The sequence below is a fragment of the Octopus bimaculoides genome, chromosome 14 (genome assembly GCF_046866305.1).
Source record: "Octopus bimaculoides isolate indiv1 chromosome 14, ASM4686630v1, whole genome shotgun sequence".
Classification (NCBI taxonomy): Eukaryota; Metazoa; Mollusca; class Cephalopoda; order Octopoda; family Octopodidae; genus Octopus; species Octopus bimaculoides.
This window is the reverse complement of record NC_142941.1, coordinates 46,275,311-46,295,136: the sequence shown is the minus strand read 5'-3', so window position 1 is coordinate 46,295,136 and position 19,826 is coordinate 46,275,311. Positions and strand designations below refer to the sequence as shown.

The 19,826-nt window shown below is 34.1% G+C and overlaps 1 protein-coding gene across 3 annotated transcripts in view; it reads right to left on the bottom strand.

Moving 5' to 3' along the window:
• Positions 1 to 19,826, bottom strand: part of LOC106884278 (octopamine receptor beta-2R-like) — a 132,913-nt gene that overhangs the window by 50,709 nt on the left and 62,378 nt on the right. Inside the window, exons 2-3 of one of the 3 annotated variants that reach the window (XR_016244334.1) lie at positions 16,420 to 16,484; positions 14,337 to 14,625 (exon numbers count right to left, since the gene is read on the bottom strand). The exons of 1 other annotated variant lie outside the window; for it this stretch is intronic. The gene's annotated coding sequence lies outside the window, so the exon portion shown is untranslated. Of the gene's footprint in view, positions 1 to 14,336; positions 14,626 to 16,419; positions 16,485 to 19,826 lie in introns of those variants that run through there. One more of the 3 variants, XM_089362797.1, reaches the window with a different exon arrangement.

The following is a 19,826-nucleotide window of genomic DNA, read 5'->3' as shown; positions in this document are numbered from 1 at the left end:
TTTGCACCTAAATTAGAATCCATTATTATTCTTTGCACTTTACGTAACAAATCCCACCGAGGTTATTTTTACATCATCCTTATGGGGCCGATAAAATAAAGTACCAGCCTTGTGTTGGGGATCAGTGTAATCGACTTGCCCACTTCCTTCAAAATTGCTGGCCGTTTGCCAAAATTAGAAAGAATTTATTTTTTCCGGCTCTTTAAGTTCTGAATTCAGTTATCGTCAAGGTCAATTTTAGCTTTCATCCATTCGAAATCAATAAAATAACTGCCATTACACATGTTTTTTTTTTTATGTAAGTTTTCAGTTTTAAAGTTTTGTCGGTCCCTTTTCTGGAATTACTAAAGTTACGGGGACATAAAGAAACCAAAGTGGTGTGGGGGATAACGAACACACTCACAGGCACCACCACCCCACCACCCCCCACACACACACTTACATATTGGCAGAGAGATATACGACGGGCTTCCACACAGTTGCTGTCTACCAAACTCACTCACAATTACTCGAACGAGGCTATATGAAAGACACTTGCCTAGAGCACTGCGCCGTGGGACTGAACCTGAAACCACACGGTTGCAAAATAAACTTCTTAACCACACAAACATGTCTGCGCCAGGATGATAAGTACATATTGTGTTAGTCTCGTTTTAGGTATAGTGTTTAGCTGAAAAACATTCATGTATTATGGAACCAACTATATTGCTTTCAGCTTTCTTTATATTTTCCCTACTGTATTTGATGGATTAAAGAGTAAAATCCAGCCTCTATGTTGGTTGGCAATATTCCTATTTATCGACAAACAATTTCCTACGCTCCACTAAAGCACACATTCTTTTTTCCTCCTGCGCAGAACGATACGGTTTTTATTTATATGGTATCGTTAAGTTTTATTACAGCTGGATTTGTCTTGTTCTTGGTGTCATTATATTTGTGAACTTTCAACATTATGATTAGTCAGTCGTACGGAACCAAAGCAAATAGTTTTCTGTGATCTGGAGTTTTCCGGCACATGATTGGTTCTTGTTGCCTGTTTACATCATCCACTAACATAGTTTTAATAAGGAGCTGATCAATTATTTTGCATGATTTGGGTTTGCTCTAGTTCTGCTCAATAGGAAGTAAAATTTGCATTTTGTAAATGCTCACTCAATGTAATGAACAATATTTTTGAAGAGCAGTTTGTAAATAAAGAAGAGAAAAGTGATGGGTTAACAATACTATCTGATAAATCCTTTTATGGACCATTATTAAGAGTTTTGAAGGCGGTGAGGTGACGGAATCGTTAGCATGCCGGGCAAAATGCTTAGCGGCATTTCATCCGTTTTTACGTTCTGAGATCAAATTCCCCCCGAGGTCGACTTTACCTTTCATCCTTTCGGAGTCGATAAAATAAGTACCAGTTGTGTTCTGAGGTCGATGTAATCGACTGTCCCCTTCCCCGAAATTTAATGTCTTGTGCCTATACCAGGAAGGATTATGAAGAGTTTTGTATAAAAAAAAAAACATATAAGTATTTATTTATTTATTATGCGCCCTTTTAAAGCCTAGCCAGGCTTTCCCGGTTTCTATGGCGTATGTGTTGCCCAGCTGGACGGGACGCCAGTCCATCGCAGCATTACTCAAGAAACAGGAAGAAAGAGTGAGAGAAAGTTGGGGCGAAAGAGTACAACAGGGGTCACCACCACCCACTGCCGGAGCCTCGTGGAGCTTTAAGGTGTTTTCACTCAATAAACACACACAACGCCCGGTGTGGGAATCGAAACCACGATCCTCCGATCCTAATCACTGGGCCATTGCGCCTCCACATAAGTATTTGTTTGTGAGATTCAAAGTTGATTTTATCTGGTTTTGAAATATGTTAAATCATAGTCCATATCAATAGTTTGAACAGCAGGGTTGTTTCAATTCTAAGAAATCTTATATTTTAATGCAATATTGGCAACAGATGGACTCCTGTCCATAAGTAGCTGATAAAGGTGTTCACTATGGGCCGAGGACTTTTGTTTGCCATTAAGCTACTGATGGCGTTTAGATAGGCTTTTTGTCATATTTTGATTTTTGCTTTCAGACATGGCAGTGTAGTTAAAAAACTTATATGCTAATTTTACGAGCAGGTAAATCGGTTGATCAAACAATGAGTTGTTCACCACATGGTTTCGGATTCAATCCCATTGCACAACATCTTGGGCAAGTGTCTTCTACTGGTCAAATCTATGCCTCGTGAGCGTGAATTTGGTACACAGAAACTGAGTAGAAGCTTGTGTGTATATATACATGATTCAGTGGTTAGAGCATCGGGCTTATATTTGTGGGGTTGTGAGTTCGATTCCCGTACAGGACTGTTGTGTTCTTGAGCAAGACACTATTTCACGTTGCTCCGTTCACTCACCTGTAGAAATGGGTTGCGATGTCACTTGGTGCCAAGCTGTATCGGCCTTTACTTTTCCCTTGGACATCAGTGGGGTGGAGAAGGGAGACTGGTGTGTATGGATGACTGCTGGTCTCCCACAAACAACACTGCCCGAACTTTTACCTCGGACGGGAACTTTCTAGGTGCAATGCCATGGTCATTCGTGTGTGTGTATGTATACATATATATATATATATATATATATATATTATTATATATTATTATGATTGACCGTTGACTGAACACTATTCAATTTTTTTTCTCTGTGTTTTTCTCCTTGTCTCCGTATTCTTTCTGTTGAAGAGCGTAGCTCGAAACGTCAAAGACTTTCCGTATTCCTGAGCGTCATACTAATACATCCTTTTGTTATTTACACCACCTGTCTTCGTCTGTTGTTGTTTTTTCGTACATTCTCCCATATATATATATATATATATATATATATATATATATATATATATATATATATATATATATAATATGTGTCAATTAGCTGGTTGTCATACTAAAATTACTGATGAGATGCCGGAGCAGACTTCAGCCCCGGCATCCGGAAATCTGAGTTTTATTATGACAACCAACTAATTGTCACATATTATATTTATAGATAAATTCCCCTGTTTTACATAATACCGAGGTCTCATTAATTCTTTTGTTCTCATACTATTATTATTAATATATATATATATATATATATAAGAGGAAAGAACAACAGGGGCGTTCAGGATACGCGTGTCTGTGGGTCATTTAGCCACTTGCACGTTAATTTCACAAGTAGGATGTTCCGTTGGTTGAATCAACTGGAACCCTCGCCGTCGTACCCGACGGATTACAGGTTTTTAATATCTTATTACCGCATATTTCTCTAACCATCGGCTATTTTTTCTGTATTCTTTCTCGAAAATGGCTTCTTTAGGAAGCAAAATTAAATGTTATTACCATGTATCGTTCAGTAGAATTTCAAAAGCGTTGCTTTGAAAGAGTCTAATGCTATACTAATACTGTGCGTTTTAAATCTATTAAACCAGGATACTCTTTGTTTTAAAGGATTCTAATATTTACAAAGGTAATTTCTTCAACGTTTTTATGCTCTGCTTACTTATCTCATGATTAAAATTCTTATTATTTTCTTTGAAGGATAAACAAGTGTGAGCTTCCGCTACGTAAAAGTATCGTTTCTGTGATTTAATTTAGCTTTCCAATTTTCTAGGATATCTTCTGTAACAATATATTGTTTATTTAACTTCTTATTTTCAACAGCTAGGAGAATACAATCACAGTCGTAAGAAAACGATTTGAACACATATTATTGAGAATTAATATCGTTTGAAATCGAATTTTCCCCAGTCATTGCTTATAACATCCCATAATCTGCTTTGATATTTAAGATTGCCATTTCAAAGATTGTTATTATTCATCGGAGTCGATGTAGTCTGTTCGAATTATTAAATAAGTTATACACCATGTTTGTTATGTATCATCTACTTAGATCGCAGAATCTTTATGAGATGGTGCAGTGGAGGCTCGTGATTTTGTGGTTAGGGTATTCAAGTCACGATCTCACGATGGTGAGTTCAATTCCCGGCGGCTCGTTGGCACTCAGCTGGCAAAAATGAGTAGTACTTGTATTTCAAACATTCTGCGTCACAGTGAATCTCCCTGAGAACTCCGTTAAAGGTATGTGTGTCTGTAGTATACTCAGCCACTTGCACGTAAATTTCTCGAACAGGCTGTTTCGTTGATCTGATCAACTGGAATTCTTATCGTCGTAACCGACGGAGTGCCGGTCAAATGAGACGTCGCTCTTCTCTACTAACAGTAGATCTTATCCTTTTTCGTTCACAGTATCCAATTCTGTTCAAATGTTCTACTAAACTGGTGTAGTTTCGCATGCTAATTACGAAAACCACATTCGTTTTATTTTAATTTAGAAGCCCGCTTTTTAACTACATGGTTTCGGGTTCACCCCCGAATAGACCAATGCCTTGTGGGTGAATTTGGGGGATGGAAACTGTGTGGAAGTCCGTTACATATATATATATACATATATATATATATATATATATATATATATATATATATATATATATATATATATATATATATATATATATGTATGTATGTATGTATGTATGTATGTATGTATGTATGTGTGTATTATGTATGTATGTGTGGGATGATGTGTATGTACGTGTTTGTGTGTCTTTGTATTTGTTTCACACCACCGCTTGACAAAAGGTGTAGGTTTGTTTACGTCGAGGTTCGGCAGATAGAAACAGACAGAATAAGTACTAGACTTGGAAATAAGTACTGGAGGCGATTTACTGGACTAAATCCTTCAAGGTGATACCCCACTGTGGCCACAGTCCGATGACTGAAACAAGTAAAAAAAATTTTAATTAATTAATCTGTCTTGTGGATATGTGTGTAAATAAATTTTACAGGGAGCGATTTTGCGTTCTGTCCCACTGCACTGCACCTTGAGCTGGTGTCTTCTGCTATAGCCTCGACCCAACCAACGCTTTGTGCGTGAATTTGGTAGAAGGAAACTGTGTTGAAGCCCGCCATGTCTGTGTGTGCGCGTGTTTGTGTTTGTGTTTGTCCCGAACAATCGCTTGACAGCCAATGTTGGTTTGTTCACGTCTCCGTAAATCAGCAGTTCGGTAAAGAGACCAATAGAGTAAGAGATTTAGAAAAATTATAAGACCGATGTCTTTGACTAAAAACAAAAATTCAAGACAGTGTCCCAGCATGGCCAGAGTCCAATGACTGAAATAAGTGGGGGGGGGGGAGATAAGAGACATATTTATTAGACCTAAGCATATAAATTTATGTAGAGACTTATCTACACAGCAGTGTAGTTAATGAATTAATATGTGCCGCCAGTAAATTAGCAGAGATACAAATGGTTAGAAGTGGTTTGTGTTGGTAATTGCATTTTAAATAATTAGCCGTAAACCACGCTTTCTCCCTGGAAATAAACATTTATTATGAGTTTACAGATACCTGACGAAACTAGTTGAGCTGTTTTCCACTTTTTTACAGGCAGAGCCCTGCTGCTAAACTAGAGTCTATTTTGCACGGTAAAGCTAAATTTGTTTACTTGGCACACGCAGTGATGTGGGGAGCCTCTGGGTAGAGAGAATAACTTTGGTGTCCAGCACATTGTTTCAGTATTGTAGGGTTCACACTCACTCGCTAAGTCTTTCGTGTGCCGGCTCCAAGCGTCACACCCCAGTACACCGCCTCAGCTGGAAGGGTAAAGCATATGAAAGGGTGGTGTTAACACTGGGTGAGCGGAGGAGTTTCAAAAAACATCAACGAGATCAATGTAGCGATTCACGCTACACTTCGTGGACCTCAACTAGCAGTCAACAGAAACAGCTCCTGCTTAGTGCTTCTTTCTTAAAAGCAAGCTAAGCTTTAGGTGAACGTCCTGTCTCTAGAAGAAAACTATTCAAAGTGCAAAAGCATCGCAGCAGTCAGGACAAAGGTTGTCTCCTGCTGAAGACGGTCAGCTAGGTCTGTTGAACCGATTCAGGCAGTTTCTCAGAGAATGGAACGCTACACTGAGGATGACTACTGACTGATCCTACTGGAGTATGCGTCACCCAACACGGGAACCCCCTACATCTAAGTAAATAAAGCACTTAGGAAAATTTATTTAAGAATTATAAACCATGTTATTTGTTTGAATTGTTATTCTCATCAGTCACATTATCGATACAGTTTTTTTTCTCTATCACCATTATTTTTATCATCTTATCGTATCTATCATCATCTTTTTCCTTCGTGATATTCATATTTTTTCATATCATTCATACTTTACATTTTTAGATTTAAACTTTAGATTTTAGCAAATGTCAAGAATTGTTGTGTCATTTAGTGCTGTCTTACAACTAACTGAAAGTATACTTTTTTATGTATATCAGATATTGTTATTATTATTATCTATTTTCGCATTTTGTTACTCTATTACTTGTTTCAGTGATTTGACTGTACTGCACTGTTGGGGCACCACATTAAAGTATTTAGTCGAAAAAAAAAATCGACCCCAGTACTTATTCTTTTTTTAAGTCTCGTACTTACTGTATTGGTGCCGTTCGTCGAACCCCTGTGTTAGGAGAGCACAAACAAACACCGGTCGCCAGTGGGTGAACAAACCCAAAAATACGCACGCGCTCGCACACACACGTAATTCTGTAGAGTTTCCGTCTACTAAATCCATCCACAAGGAATTGGTCGGGCCAAGGATACAGTAGAAAACTCTTGCCTAATGTACCGCACATTGGGACTGAACCTGAAACCGTGTAGTTACGAAATAAACTTCTTAAGCACACAGCCGTGCCTACGCTTATTAAATTTCAAAATTCAAATCAGTTAAATTTAGAATGTCGACTTTGGATATTTATGCTTACGGTATCAATGTATTGACTACCTGTATGATGGTGGAGCTTATTACTGCAGCTTCTAGAAGCATCTGGAAACGTTTAAGTTCATTTCTTCCTTTTCATCTTGCTATCTGCCTTATTGATGTTAAAGTCTTTTCTTGTGTTCTTCTTTGAAAAGACAAGCGAACTATGTGTTTGCTCCATAATACCGTTTTGATGGCTAATTTGCACGTAGCAAATTGACTTCAATTTCTGATTTCGTTTTTGTATTTGTTAGAGATAATTGTTGATGTTGACTCGTCATAGGTGACCTTGGATTAAATAAGCTCACCATCCAACAACATCTACTACTACTGCTGTTATTACTACTACTACTACTAAAACGAGAACAGCAAGAACAACAACCATCAACAGAGGGGAGTGGGGCGTTGTATGAATGGATATTCTGCAAATAAGAAACTATTTTAAAATATCGAGTGTAGAATTATAGTAGAATAAAAGCGGTGAACTTGTAATCGTTAGAGAGTCCGGTAAGTCGCCTTGTACTTGAGCCAACTACTTGCATTTTGAGTTCAAATTGCGCTGGGGTCAAAAAGAGCAAAACTCCAGGCAAATAATACTTAGGTTACTTTAGACTAATCCCTCCTTTCTAAATTTGTAGCTTTGTGCCTATACAAAGAATCTTAATTGGTATTATGAGTCCTTTATTACGCTAAACATAAAAATTTGGTAATCTTATTTTCATTGCATGGCTGAACTGCACAACAGAAAGCAACTCATTTTGCTTGTTGTTACCACAACGTTTCGGCTGATTTACTCTGCAGACTTCATCAGGTGTCCTTGTGGAATTTTGAACCCAATGCTGGGTTCTCATTCCTAAGGTATTTTTGCTGATGTTATTATTATTATTGTTCAGTAGTTTTATTTTTATAACGTGCTTTCACTTCACTACCGAGCGCAGCTCTGTGCGCCTTGGGTATGTGCTGTGGTTTGCTGTGGTGCTTTTATGTTTACTGTATTGAAAGTGTTTTGCGTAGAATGTGTGCAGTACCCAGTAGTGCAATTTTCTGTATGTTACATATATTTGTAAGTCCTGGTATTTTTGTTATGTATTTGTCTGAGTATTTTTTATTATACCTAAGGCACCTACTATGATAGGAATTGTTTCTGTTTTTAGACTCCACATTCGAGTTATCTCTATTTCCAGGTCTTTGTATTTTGAAAGTTTTTCCATTTCTTTTCGAGAAACGTTGTCATCTGCTGCTATTGATACATCAATTAGTATTATTATTATTATTATTATTATTATTATTATTATTTATTCAATGTACTGCCTGGAATTGAACTCGGAATCTTGGAGTGCCTTGAATAAATAATAATAATAATAATATTAATAATAATATCAGCAAAAAATACCTTAGGAATGAGAACGCAGGGTTGGGTTCAAAATTCTACCAAAACACCTGATGAAGGCTGGAGAGTAAATCAGCCGAAACGTGATAACAACAAACAAGATGAGGACAAATATCCATCAAATGTAAATAATGTAAATAATGTACAGAATACCTCATCTCAAAAATATAGAACAGAGAGCAGCTGAATGTCACTTGAGCATCTTGGTGCTTTGCTTAGTTTTTGTTTGTTTTTTTCTGTGGTTGAAAGTTCTCAATATACTGAATCGTGTCAAGCAGTGATATTTTCTGTATGCAGTATATGTTTACAAGCCCCTGAAGTTTCGTTATGCATTTGCTTGCATCTTTTTTCCTTTTTTTAGCGTTCCCACATACGGGTTATTTTCAATCGTACATTCTGGTTCCAGATCTGTGTATTTAGAGCTTCTATATTTCTATCGGCGATGTATTACTGCCCATTAATATTGATATATTATTTAGGGACTCTTTTCTTTCTACTTTATCTTCTGGTCCCTGACAATAATCTTTGGATGATTTCTCTTAATATTTCTCTGACTGTATGAAATAGTACGTCCCAATTGATGTTCATTTTGTCATTCAGAAAAGAGTTTCATTCTGTGTTTATATTTCTTTTCTTGCGGTGATCTATAATACTGGCTAATTTCCAGAGTATCAAAGTTCAAACTCAGACATGCCTATATGTGTGTGCGCGTTTGTGTGTGTGTGCGCGTTTGTGTGTGTGTGCGCGTTTGTGTGTGTGTGCGCGTTTGTCTGTGTTTGTGTGTGTGTGTTCTGCATATGTTGCTCTCACCAATCAAATTAGTCGCTCTGTATAGACATGCAAGTTTATGCCACTAATGTTTATTGCATTGTGATAATAAAATTTGTACTCAAGTCTAACGATGTGTTTGTTAACATTTGAGCTACTAATTACCATGTATTTATTTTATGATGTTTCAACACCACCTAAGTATAAAGAAAATATGAACACTGGTATTTTATTGCATCGGTCATGTGACGATTTTCTTACCAGTGTTTCAACATGAAATTTCTATTCCCAGTTTAATAGTTATTTTGTTATTGCTCGTCACAACTGTGTTACCTCAGTTCCTTCTTTATATTTGTTACCTTCCTTGAAGACAGAGAACATTTGTATTCGTGTTTCTATTAGTTTCCTCTTTCTCCTTTCTTATTTTCACAGTCTTTTCCTAAATATCTTATAACTATCATGTCGTTTCACAAGGTCTTTACGTCCTACCATCGCGGTTTACATAATCTCTCTGTGTCAGATTTTGTGTCGTATATTCTAAACACTGTCGTTATTTTCTTTGTTTTCTCTTCTAATCTTACTATTTCACTTAGCTTCTAGCAGGGGATATTATAAACTATATCTTATTGAAACATCTACTGTATTTATGCCTAATGCCATGTAGTTTGCATTTAGCTCTGTTTTATGTATTGATCCAATGCGTCTGAAACATAGCTTCGTAAACTTTCGCTTCTGTGTGCGTGAGTGTATGCTGTACTCTGCTTGGTTCATTATTAATTTCTAAGTATTTGTAAGACTGTGTTTGGTCAGATTCTTTTATTATCGTTTCATAATCTTATATATTTGTGGTTTTTATTAATTTTCTTATCCTCAACGTTCCATTTGTGCAATATGTCTAAGCCAAATTTCATGTCAAACCGTTCAGTAAATCGATGTCCTGTGTGTAAAAATATTTCCACTTCTTTACCATCTGTATCGTACAACTAAGGGTGTCCATATTCATAAGATGGTCGATCGTCCAACCATAGCAGTCGTATCAAAATTCTTCTATATCCAACTTGGTTAAAGGTTTTAACGCAAAGCAGAAAGAATATGCAAAGAAGGAATAACTTCGAAATTTTCCTCTACTTTCTCTTTTGTTTGAATCTACAAAATTATTAGCTATTTTTTCTTGATATGCTTGCTCTACCTACTTGTTGTTGGTACCACCCTATTCATGGCTAATTTTCCAAAATCCATATATTGTAACACAGAAAACTCAGTTCAGACTAAAATTTTGGTAGTGAATCTGTATTATGCAGAGGCCTTTTTTTTTTTTTTTTACCTCTTACAGTTTTCAAATATGATTTTGTTGATCAATAATTAATCTCGCAAACGTTCTAAAACCTTTGCAGCATTGTTTCTCTCTTCGTATCCGCTACAACCGAGTGTGTGTTTTCTTCTTTTCATGTGATCATTTGTTTTCTACTACATTATTTCAGTTAAACTATTTTATACTATAGACTGGCAGGTTTTGGTTCTGATATTTTGGAGGTACCTTGTCTTTTTAAGTCTTTTAGAATTAAGACAACTTTCCTGTGGATTAGGAACTCAGGTGTTGTTCCAGGTTCTTCCAATAAATTACTGAATAGTTTTGCAAGATCTTCCTGTATGCTTATTAAATATTTTAACTAGAAATTTGGAACAATATCTTGCTTGGTGTTTCCCAGTTATTCATTTTTAATAGCGTCTGAGCCACTCTTGTTATTATTTCCCATAATTCTTCAGATATTACCCATAGCTTGAACATTCTAGTCTGTGCGGATCCCTTCCCTTTCCATACACTACCCACAAATTCTTGTAGTTTTCTTGTTTTTGTACTCCATTTATCTCTTAATTTTTAGTGAAATTCTCTGGGGTTGAAATCGAAATATTTGTGATATTTAAAGAAACGTTGCTTTTCATTACAGCGGCTTCTTTTCAATTTATTACTTGCGTTGTTCTTTGGTTTCGAATACCTTTTGTTTGCTTTGCAGTATTTATGAAGTTTTGTCCTGATTTTCCTCCCTTTGTATCCTTTCATTGTTGAATTCATTAATGATTGATAGATCTTTTCTGCTCTTTTCTATCATTTCTTTGTTTGCTGATAGATGTTTTTATATGAGAAGTTTTAAGGAAATACCCACTTTCTTCCTAAATACAATGGCTGCTACATAGGTCGTTTCTCAAGGTGGTGTGATTGTTCACATTTGTTTTTCACTATGTCAGCCATGGGCAACTTTACCTGTGTTATTATTGTTAGTCTATTATTAGGTTATATTTTTCGATGGCCCACAGGAATATCTTCTATCGATTTTAATTCATTAACCATTTCAACATTTAGATTATCGTTATATTCCAAATTTAGATTATCTTTACATTCAAGATTTCTGTGTTCATAATTTTCAGTTATTAAATCTTTATCATATTCACTTATATTAATAGTTTCATTTATGTAGTTCTCGTTTGGCTTTTGTTTTTGCTCAGTATTTTATACGTGTACAAGTGTTTTATTTCGTTGTGCTCTTTTATTTATTTGGTGTGTTTTGCTTGTTCACAGTCTCTCTTCATAATATACGTTCTCAACATTTAATAGCTTTAATTATTCTTATTATCGTCCTTTGCATTTTTCCTGTATTTTTAAGTATTTTTTCTTTTAACTTTCTATTTCTGTACCTAATATCTGTTTGCTTTCAAAAATGTACCTTCCTAAATTAGCAAATCTGTTGGGATTCCGAAGTTACTTTCAGATCAGCACTATTTTCTTTCAAGGTATTACACATCATACATTATATTGTGTCAATGTTGTGTTTAGTGCTTTGGGCGCTGAGCATTTGTGTTCGTTTGTTTGTTTTTGTTTTAGTAGAAGAGCAAGGTGAATTGTATAGTTGTGAAATATGTTTGTGGTATGGAAACGTATCCTCGTGTCAATTAATGTCTTTTGTTTTAATTACCGGACTAAAGAAATACATTCCGACCCCTTTATTTAGATAGTCGATATTCATATCGGTTAGCAGTATATTTCTTTCCAGCGATGAGGAGCTTTACACGTTCTGTATTTTGCAATTTCCATGCACAAAATTCAAAATACGCCATGTCTTTTTAACCTGAAACAGCTTGATACGATTGTTTTTGTATTATTTTGTAAGGTTAAACTGAATTTGCCTCATATTGATTTATTTCTGCTCTATTAAACTTATCTTATATCAAGCAAGAAGCAATAACACTTCAATAACAAGTAAATGTATTAATTGCAAAGATAACCTTCAAAATTTTCGGCTTTGCTTTCGCATTTCATCGTGGCAAAATTCTCAGTGTAATTAACATTTTGCAGAACAATGAAATAACAACGTCTTTTGTTATTTCTCCTGGTGCTACTTCATTGTTACTCGAGCAGTTCCGCTGCCTGTTATTTCGAGAGCTATTGGTATATTTGCTTGCCAACTCTTTGTGCAAGACAACTTTAATGTGATGTCGCTCTTGCTGCTCAGACACGCTGCGATTACATCAATTGTTGAAATTACTGGATGAGAAAGAGGCGTGGTCTCTATTTGTAAGGCACGTCTATCCACGGCTCGTTTCTTTGCATCAGTTGTAGTCCTCTGTCCAGTAAACACCAAGACTGACTCCTAGAATGTGATGAAGCTTTTCCAGCGTCTTACTCGTCGTTTTATGCAATCGGTGAAAGTTGCATTTTAGCAATATACAGAGGATTTGCTGTGGGAAAGATTGACGACATTCTCTGAATGTTGCTGACAACGAAGTGGCTCGTTCGTTCTGGAAAAGCTTCGACTCATGAATGACTATGGATAACTTCAAGGAATCCTTAGCCGGGAATTGCTACGGATTCGAAATAAATTCTACAGACACTGAAGAATTGTCAGGTGAGACTGCCTGTGATGTGCAGTATACAAATACATGGGTAAAGATATTGCACGTGCATTTGTATATTATGTATTCTCTTTATATCCTATTCGTTTTCACCTTCAACGTCCGATTTTATGTAACTCACTTTACACTTTACGTAAACATGTTTGTAATATCCCCATAATGTCCATTTTGTGAAATATAAAGAAAAACTATTATTAATTTTCCCGCTTTGCTTTCACAATTACGATCTACACCCAAGTCTTAATGAGAGGCGTCAAGAGACAAGTTCTGGCATACAAAGATGCAAACAGGTGATGTGTCATGCAACTGATAAACTGGTGTCTGTGTGATATAAGAAATTACTTTTTATATAATTTTTTCATATTCATAATAAAACTAAATGAATAAGATTGTATTTACATGGAGAAAAATTTACGTAAGATATGCGAGGTACCCAAAAGTATGATCTTCTGAAATTCGCTTAATTTGAGAGTGCTAAGAATTTGGTCTACATATTTCTTTGCTCCTTGGGCCCTTACAACAATAAGTAATGTTTTCATTTGTTTTACCTTTTCAGTTGCGGACACATTTTCTTTGAGTACGGATTCATTTAGCTGAATTTCCCGAAGTTATATTATTCTTTTCTACTCTAGGCACAAGGCCCGAAATTTTGGGGAGGGGGCCAGTCAATTAGATCGACCCTAGTACGCAACTGGTATTTAATTTATCGACTTCAAAAGAATGAAAGACAAAGTCGACCTCGGGGGAATTTGAACTCAGAATGTAAAGACAGACGAAATACTGCTAAGCATTTCACCCGGCGTGCTAACATTTCTGCCAGCTCGCCGCCTTCCGAAGTTATATTATTGTATTCCACGAGGTCGACTTTGCCTTCTCTTCATCCTTTCGGGGTTGAGTACTGGGATAGATGTAATCGACTAACCCCGTCCCTGCAAAATTTCAGACTTTGTACCAGTAGTGAAAAAGATATTATTGAATCTTAATCACTGGTTGCAGCTTTTCGGTATCTTTGTGTTTCAAACCTACCCTCAACACCTTGTTGGTTTTTTAATTATTTTTTTGTTTATTGCAGGTAAGCAAGTCCCATGGTTGCAATTTTAAATGAAAGCTGATAATACATTAATCCCCGACCATACTCTTTTTCTTGAAAGGTATAATCGATTTATGTCAACTTTTGAATGATGCGATACATCGTCCTCAGCTTTCGAATTTTGACACCAATAGTGTTGATCTCAGTGGTGGATGGACTTGTGTATAACATTGAAGCTGTACATGATTACAACTACCGTGTTTATGGCCTCAATTTTGTTTCTGGCATTCAACTCAGTTTTCAGAATCGATTTACTCAGCAATGGCATTCATTTTTTTCATCTATTTATCTCATTAGTGAGTGCTTAGTTTCGTCTCTTTTACAAATAACTAAATGCATACAACTGTCCTCGGGTTTTAATTATTTTATTTCGTATCTCTATTTAGGGCGATGCCGCATGTGCTTAGTAGTTTTCCCTTTTCGAATATAAACTTGGTACATTTGTCAAGTCCCAATTCCATTTTGATGTTATCACTAAACTGTTTGACAGTGTGAAGGAGCGCTTGCAGCTGTTAATCGTTTTTTTGCAAAAATGCTTCAAATCATCCACATAGAAAAGATGGTTGACGGTTTTCTCATACACATTTATAGCCATAATTTGTTTCACACAGTTTACTGTTTACTTAGGGGAATCAGTGCTAAACAGAAAACAAAGAAGATAATGAGTTACCTTGGAAGAGTCCACAATTTGTATTGAATTTACTGGAATTTATAGTTGTAGTGTCAATGCCGGAAATTATTTTCATTGTGTGCAGCGTTTTGTTTTAGGTTTTTTTATTATTCCAGGATTGAATGCATGCGGTAACTAATAGAGTTGTTTTCTTATTCTATTTTGGATATTTATAAGTCCTAAGGTTTTGGCTATGTATTTGTCTGCATGTTTTTCATCATTCCTAAAATACCTATTATCATATCGATTAGTTCTGTTTTCAGACCACAAATTCTATTTCCAGACCTTTATATTTAGAGAATTTCTCCATCACATTTAAAGGTACATTATTATTTGTAGGGTCTCATAAATCGACTAGAAGAATTTTCTTTTCATTTTTCTTATCATTATTCTTCGAGGAAGCTAATTAGCAGAGTCATTAGCGTGTCGGGCAAAATGCTAAGCAGTATTTCTTCCGACTCATTACGTTCTAAGCTCGAAATCCTAAGGAGTTTAACTTTGCTTTTCATCCTTTCGGAAACAATAAAATAAGTACCAGGTGAGTACTAGGTTTGATGTAATCGACTTCCCTACACCTCAAAATTGCTGGCCTTGTGTCAAAATTAGAAAGAATTATTATTAATGCTGTCGTTATTATTATTAATTCTTTCAATTTTTTTTCACACAAAGCCAGCAATTTTGCGGGGAGGGGAAGTTGATTAAATCGTTAGCACGCCAGACAAAATGCTTAGCAGGAGGAGGGAAAAGGAGAGGTGGTGGTGAGTGAAATGTGTAATTCTTTCTTTTAGCTACGTTTTGTTTTCTTCCGTTACTTAGCCCGCTTGTAATCCGTTCACGTGATTAGTTGAAAGGAAATACGAAGAGCAAAAGAAAAGGGAGAGAAAAAAAGGCTAAGGCGAAGAGTGAGAGAGAAAGAAGGAGAGCGCTGTGTATTAAGTCTATAAAATTGTGCATAAAGTATATAAAGTGTATATATAAAGTGCAATGTGTACCAATGTCGACTGTCTAAAATTGTATTGTCTAGAGGAACGGAAAATATGAACACAACAATTTCGTGTTTTATTTCAGTTTTCTAAAATATACAGCACCTTTACGTGTTGTCAAAACCTTGCTAATTTTACTACTTCAGATATCACTTTGATAGTCTCAGAAAGACGGTCAATGATAGCAACTTGTATATTTGTTCTTTGAACAGATACATAGACAAATAAACAAACGTTTCAGCAAATACGCAAACCCATATGCATACACAGCAAACCGTTATAAACGAAACCACGTGAAATAAAACACCCGTAAATAACAAATAAGAATACATAACTTAAATCAGGTAAACCACCATCGACACTCCACTGCTTTTGTTTGTTTGTTTTTAAGAATTAATTACTAAAGGTGCAATAAAAGAAGTTGCTAAACAAACATGTTAGTGCAAAACTAATAGCTTTAATGTAAAGACGGCATATCCAGTTATTAAGAAAATATATAGTATTTCAGAATTGAGTATTTTTTCGCTTAAAGAACTTTTTATTAGTTAGAGACTAGAATACGAGTTGCCCCTAACCTATGGTGATCCCCTATCCTATGGTGATCCCCTATCCTATGGTGATCCTATGGTGATCCCTATCCTATGGTGATCCTATGGTGATCCTATGGTGATCCTATGGTGATACGAGATGGGAACAATTATAGTGCTGACATTCCGCTTAAATTATTGCAAGTCGACATATATATATATATAGGCTCGAAACGTAAAAGACTTTCTCACCTTCCCGAGCGTCACACTAATACACCTGCTTCTTGTTTATACACCTGTCTTCGTCTTTTGTTTTTCTGTAAATTTAATATTAATATATATATATATATATGGGAGAATGTACGAAAAAACAACAACAGACGAGGACAGGTGGTGTAAACAACAAAAGGATGTATTAGTATGACGCTCGGGAATACGGAAAGTCTTTAACGTTTCGAGCTACGCTCTTCAACAGAAAGAATATGGAGACAAGGAGAAAAACACGGAGAAAAAAAATTGAATAGTGTTCGGTCAACGGTCAATCATAGCTATGGTTGACCGGAAGTTACGTGTTTTTCTCCTTGTCTCCGTATTCTTTCTGTTGAAGAGCGTAGCTCGAAACGTCTAAGACTTTCCGTATTCCCGAGCGTCATACTAATATATACTTTTGTTATTTACACCACCTGTCCTCGTCTGTTGTTATTTTTTGTATATTCTCCCATATATATATATATACCTATATATACATATATATAAATAAATATATATATATTTATATACATATATATAAACAAATACATATATATTTATATATGCATATATATATAAATACATATGTATACATATATTTATATACATACATATATATATATATACATATATATAAATAAATACATATATATATATATGTATATATACATATATATATAAATAAACACATATATACATATAAATACATATATATAAATATATATATATATATAAATATATATATATATACATATATATAAATACATACACACACACACACACAAATATATATATATATATATATATGTGTGTGTGTGTGTGTGTGTATATATATATATATATATATATATATATATATATATATATATATATATATATATATATATATATATATACATCTGTGTGTCTGCGTGTGTGTGTGTGCATATGTCAATTTTATACACAATTACAAAAGATATTTATCTCTCACAGGATGGCGTACTTAACTGTGAGCTCACCGCTGACGGAAGTAATTAATATTACACCCTGTACTCTCCTAACACTTTACTCTAAGCCTAAGTATGCTGAGTTCTAACAACTGGCATTAGTACCGTAAAGCCTAAACTAAATTATATATATGTATACGTGTAGGTACGTATACATACAGATATATACATATATATGTACGTATGTATGTGTATATATATATATATATATATATATATATATATATATATATATATATATATATATATATATATATATATACATAATGTATATATTTATATATCTATCTCTATCTATTTTATATATATTACTCTCTTCCTTGCCTTTTGCTGTCATTTTCTCGTCAGATGACTTAATTTACGATTTGTAACGTTTTCACGGAAACAGCGGGAGTATTGCTACCTATTATTTTATTTTCACCATTACGCTTCGATTTTTGCCAGTTTTATGTTATTTAGTCCGCGTTCTATCGCAATTATAATTGTTTTTGTTTTGTTGTTGTTGTTCGTTGTTGTTGTTATCATCATCATCATTATTTTATTGTGGTTGTTATTGTTGTTGATATTATTATTGATGTTGTTGTTCCTGTTGTTACTCTCTCAGAAGTCATTAATTTTAGATGACGATCGCGCGTTCCATATGGACAGCCCGTTTATTAATCTAATTTGGTTCCCTTCCTTGTGTATTTGTGAGCACAATAGTTTATTTGTATGTGAGAGTGCGTATGTTGGAGTATATATATATATATATATATATATATATATATATATATATATATATATATATATATATATATATATATATATATATATATATATATATATATATATATATATATATATATATATATATATATATATATATATATATATATATATATGTATGTATGAGAGTGCGTGCGTTTTTGAGAGATAGACAGACACACACGCACAGAAAGAGAATATAGAGAAACTGATAAATTCTGCATGTGTGTATTTTCTCATAACGAGTTCTGAAAAGGTGTTTATCATGTGGATCTATACATCATCGTCTTCATCATCACCCTCAACACCATCATCATCCTCGACATCATCATCACCATCATCATCATCAATGTCTGCAGCATCCTCAACATAGTTCTCAATATCATCATCATCATCATCATCATCATCATCATCCATAAGCATAATGACATTAGCTCTAATAACATTCACGCCGACTAGAGGAGCCTCTACAGGCACAAAAACAGCAACAAATGATGATAATAATAATAATAATAATAATAATAATAATAATAATAATAATAATAATAATAACAATTAATAATAATAATAATAATAATCAATAGTAACCAAGAGAAGAAGAAATACTCTCTGATTTACGAGCTATGAAAGATTTCTGCTTTATTAGGTGCAAAATGTTAACGAAATATACAGTTAAGGAAATGTATGGGAACATATGTGTATATGCATATATGTATACATGCATGGATATACATTTGTGTGTGCGTGTATGTTTTTATATGTTCATACACATGTATACATCTGCAAAGTTATATACATATATACACGTTTATATATATATATATATATATATATATATATATATATATATATATATATATATATATATATATATAAACATAATTAAGGGATCAGCAAATAGTTGCTTCACCACATACCGAAGTTCAGAAATAGCAGCTAAAAAGCTGAGACTCCAAGTAATGCTATCTGTTGGAGTCTCAGCTTTTTAGCTGCTATTTCTGAACTTCGGTATGTGGTGCAGCAACTATTTGCTGATCCCTTAATTATGTTTATAAATGTATAAGAACTTTTAAATAAGTTCTCCACCGATAATGGTGTTTACATACCGAAGGGCTTGGTAAAATTATTAATTGTTAATTTATTAATAAATTAATAAATTGATAAACCTTTACCCTTTTAATTGTTATATATATATATATATATATATATATATATATATATATATATATATATATATATATATATATATATATATACATATATGTATATATATACATTTATAAAGATGTTTACATATATCTATATATGCGAATGCATGTTCGTCTGTGTATGTGTATATAAGAGAAAATATGCACAGATTTATGTATATATCTACCAGAATATGAATAGAGACACACATATACATAAATATATATACATATGTATGTAATTGTAATTTATATACATCGTATAAATATATATATATATATATATATATATTTATATATATATATATATATATATATATATATATATATATATATATATATATATATATATATATATATATATATATATATATATATATATATATACACATCTAAACGTGTACAACTAGACTTAACACTACATAACCATGTTTATATATTTTATATTTCATCTTTCACGTTCTGTTTTATTAATATCCTAATGAGTTATCCG